Below are 4,812 nucleotides of genomic sequence, written 5' to 3' on the forward strand. Positions count from 1 at the left end.
AACGCAGTCCTCACAGAACTTCAAGTCTTTGATCACCTTTTTATCCAGACAACCCTTCTTCACTAAAACTTCAAGACCCTTTTGACTCATATGGCCCAACCTACTGTGCCACAAGGCCGTTTCATCCTTAGTATCCTCTGATGAATTTGTTTCACCAATTATTGATTTCCCCTGTAGTATATAGAGCGTTCCTCTTTTATGACCCTTAAGTAAGGTAGAACACCCCATTACAACCTTAAGAACACCATCTTGGGATTTAAACCAACAACCTTTGTCCTCTAACGTTCCCAGTGAGATCAGATTCCTTGTCATCTCTGGTATATATCGAACATCAGTCAAAACCACCAACGTACCATCAGGATTTCTGAACTTGACACTTCCAACTCCTTTAACCTGTGCCACCGTATCATTTCCCATCTTGACATAACCAGAGTCTACATCCTTAAACTCGCAGAACCAGTCTCTCCTTGGGGTCATATGGAACGAGCAACCCGTATCCAAGACCCACTCATCAGCCTCATATCTCGACGCAACAAGACTCTCTCCCACTGCCATTAGAACCATCGCATGATCAGGATCACCACCTGACTTTGCTATTCCAGCTTCACCTTTGTCAGAACCCTGAACCTTTCCCTTATTCTTCTCCAGCCACTTATAACATTGTTTCTTGAAGTGGCCTTCTTTACCACAGATCCAAAACACTCTCTTCCCATCTTTGGACTTAGAGCGAGACCACCCCTTGCCTTTGTTGTTCTGACCTGTATATTTTTCCTCAGATCGACCCCTAACAAAATGACCTTCAGCCACCGATTTGCTATTCTGAGCTACCTCCCTCTCCTTATCCCTAGCAGCCACCATTACATCATCTAACCTTAGCTTTTCTCTCCCTGTACTATACTTCAAGGTTTCGACTAAACTATCGAACCTAGCTGGTAACGAACTCAACAAGATTATTGTCTGAACCTCATCTGATACCTTGATCTGCAAGTGATTCAAGTCCGCAACAATCTTCAAGAAATCATCAATCCGTTTACCTTCTTGCATCTTGAACGTATAGAAGTTTAACTGAGAGTAAACCCGATGTGGGAGCGATGTAGGCATGAACATCTTATCTAAGAGTAGCCTAGGCTTCTGCTGTAGTCTCGCACAACTCAATATTTCTCAAGACTTTGTCTGCAACGTTCAAGAATATAACATTCTTCGCCTTATCACATCTCTCCATCCTCGCCGCTTCATCCGCCTCTCGCTTCTTCTTCTTCTCAGGATCTTGTAACTCCTCCTCTGTAAGCGGAACCAATGTAAGTTTCTCCACAAGCACATCCTTCAAACCGATAACACTCAGGTGAGCTCGTATCCTTGTCTTCCACAGAGAAAAGTCTCCTGATCCGTCAAACACCGCGATTGGAACTCCTGACATCTCCGATTCACCACCGCGCACCTAACCGTACAGCTCTGATACCAATTGTAATGTTTTATAACCTAATCGTACGCACAAGTCTTCGAGAAACGAATCCGATTGAATCGAAAGAATACCAAAACTGAAAGAACTTGAAAGAAAAGAGAAGACGACACAACCAATTTAACAAGTTCAGATCCTCGCCGGATCCCTACGTCTCGCCGGAGGAACACCTCCGGAATCCACTAGAATTTGGGAAGAACAAAGTCGTTACAATCGCTCTCTCGATCACTCTCTTCTAATCTCTCTCACTTTCTCTCGATCTAACAAACTTCAGATCTAAAACAGAATTAAGAGATAAGATCAGATTTTTAGCTTAACCACACTGGTTTAACCTCCTTCGACTTGATAAGCTCACGAAGCATCCCCACGTGCCACTTACATGTCTTCTTATTCAGAGCAACTAGTAACCCTCTCTTCTACCGAGAGTCTCTTCCCCACTTAGACATATCTCGAATACAACAAATTCATAATCTTACATGAATTAATATATAATTCTGTTACCAAGAGATATACTCCAATATTGGTAGTTGCACACGAATCCATTTCAAACGATCATATATAAAACAGAAAATTTTAATTTTATTTATTGAAAAGTAGGAATACATTACATGGTTGGTGATAAGTACACCAATTTTTTTAGTAGAAATATTGCAAACTATGAGAAAACATTACGAGGTTGGTGATAAGTACACCAATTTTTTTTTAATAGAAGTACGATACGAATGTGTTCATGACTTATCTCAGATCAATAAAACACACGTTTATTTTTATAGCATATGTAAAAAGACTTGGGCAAAGATCCATATTGACCTTTTACTTATGGATTCAAGCTTGCTTGTGTGTACGTGCTTGACACCATTGACGTCCTTGACTAAGAAGCTTCAAGTATAACGGTGTGGCGATCACAGAAGCTCTTCAGTCGTGCAAATGCATCCTCCAAAGTGATATTATCCATGTCGATAGAATGCCTCGCCCAGTTCTTCAGACCAAAAGCAATCCCTAAACCAATCCAACATAATAACATATATATGTTGTTATGCGAAAATTGTCTTAAAAACTAAACCGTTAACTTACCGTAATCATAGGTAATGAGAAATTAATCAATACCTGGTAAAAGGACGAGATTTTCTTCACTAGCAAGCTTTTCACAGAATTCTTCATCATCTTTAATGTGCCCAAACATTTTCAAGTTCAGCTCGGTCTGGGAGAAGAGAAAAAAACATGTATATATTATAAGATTGTTTCAAAATATAATGCTAACTACTAATAAGAATTCAGAAATGTTAAAAGAAATGTAGTAAATAATAGAATACCCATAAGAAGGTGCAGGCTTCAGTTTGGTGGTAGCAGGTTAGGCCTGGTATGCTTCTGAGCTTACCAAATGCAACGTCCGATTTATCTTTCAGAAAACTCTGCCTCCTCTCGAAGAACTCTTTAGGAGTTTTCCTCAAGATGGTGGGAATAGCTGCCTACATGATAAAAGTCACGAATTCACCTTAGTCAGTATATGCATGCAAAAAAAAAAAAAGATAATAATAATAAATAAAATCCCATACCTGGATAACAGTTGCTGGTTTATTATCTATCGCCAGAAAATTCTTAAGAGCACTTGTGATCTGTCCATATATAGCAAGATTAGGACAAGGAAAACTACGTATGTGTGGACATTTTCAACTCTTAATATGGACGAGAAACAAAATTTGATTTTCACGTACACCAAATTTATTTATACAATGATAAAATTAACCAATACATTCATAGAGATTTAGTATGTCAATGGCACGTAATCTCATTGTTTGCACGTAAAAAATTTGTTTTTAACTTATAAATGTCAGCTTTTGTTCAAAAAAAAAAAAACTTATAAATGTCAGTTAATATACCGACGAATCGACGATATAAACTAATGGTAGTGATGTTTAAGGAGTGATCAAGAAAAGCGGATTCAGACCTTTTTGGATTGAAAGACACCATCTAGATCGTGCAGCGCGAGCCACCCGGTTCGCCATCCGGGTACACTCCATCCCTTCGATATAGAACCGAGACTGATCACGGGTACGATCGACGAGAATTTCGCCATGGGAACAAAGGGTTTACTCCCAAACACAGTCCATCTGAAAACTTCGTCAGAAACCACAAGTATCCCAAGTTCCCGAGCCAACGCAGCCAGCTTATAAAGAAATATCCAATAGTTACGTTACACATTATCAAAGATGAGATCATATGAGGTTACGTTGTATAACTAATTAGAGTATCTGTAAAATACCTTCATAAGATGACATTCAGAGTAAACGTTCCCATTAGGATTGTGCGGGTTAATAATAAGTATCGCACACGTGTTCTCGTCCACAAGTGCAGAGACGCTGTCAAAGTCGATCTCATAGTTATTTTCGCGGAGGAAAGTATATTCACGAACCTCAAATTTATTGTAGATTGCGTGGACCATGTCCCATGGAAAGCCCGGCTTTGGAAGCAAGATGTTGGCTTTCGGTGTAGCCAAGATTTCAATTGCAAGCTCGATGGCTTGTTTGCATCCAACGGTCATAAACACGTCATCTTCAGTCAGTTTCTCCGGAAGATCTTGATTTAGAAACTCTGCCACGGCACTAAAAATTCGGAAGCAAAAAAAAATTTTTGTCGTCACAAAATATATACCAAGATACATAATAGACTTAAGGTGAAACTAGAAGTATTATATGGGGAGCTAGATCATATTGTAAAACAAAATTTTGAGAGACAGTTTTTTTTTTTTTTTTTGTCAACCAAACATATATAATATAATAGAACTTTGACATTGGTGGTCCAAACCGGCCGAAAGTAAGAGTTTATAACAATAGTTTTAGAAAGAAGTAATCTAGAATGATCAATGATAATTCGATGTATATGTTACCTTTTAGCTGCAGAAAGGCCAATACTTGGAGCATAGGCGTTTCCAGTACCGTCAAGGACAGCTTTAATGACTGCCTTCTCGGCGGTAAGGCAAATCTCGGGGGCTTCACTGCGAGGGGGCAAAATGGGTTTTCCATTAGGGTCACACCGAGACAAGATTCTAGAGGTGTAACTGCCTAGCGTGGCAGCTGCAGCCTTATTGGCTTCTTCGCTACCACTAAACTGCCAGTTGACGGATCTATGGTTCTCCATATTTCTCGTGTCTAGCGTTTGAATTTACTTCTTTTATTTCTCTTGCTTAGATTTTTGGTTTGGTGATTATTCTCATCGCTACGAGTGGTATTTATATAGTGGTATTTTGGTTTCGGTACTTTTAAAAAGAGTTCCTGTTTGATGGAATTATAGAAATTTGCCCAATTTGTGATAGTCTTTAAAAAGAATTCCTGATTGATTCGGTTAGAATATCA

General features: G+C 39.2%; 1 pseudogene across 1 annotated transcript; it reads right to left on the reverse strand.

Moving 5' to 3' along the window:
- Window positions 1-2,018: 2,018 nt before the first annotated feature.
- LOC104731116 (cystine lyase CORI3-like) lies at window positions 2,019-4,812 on the reverse strand (annotated as a pseudogene). Its single transcript, XR_015574626.1, has 7 exons — window positions 4,347-4,812; window positions 3,723-4,062; window positions 3,408-3,626; window positions 3,016-3,075; window positions 2,773-2,928; window positions 2,567-2,660; window positions 2,019-2,458 (listed from the first exon to the last, which is right to left on the reverse strand). The product of XR_015574626.1 is annotated as a cystine lyase CORI3-like (transcript).

The sequence above is a fragment of the Camelina sativa genome, chromosome 12, assembly GCF_030686135.1.
Source record: "Camelina sativa cultivar CO46 ecotype springtype chromosome 12, ASM3068613v1".
In the NCBI taxonomy this organism is placed as follows: domain Eukaryota; kingdom Viridiplantae; phylum Streptophyta; class Magnoliopsida; order Brassicales; family Brassicaceae; genus Camelina; species Camelina sativa.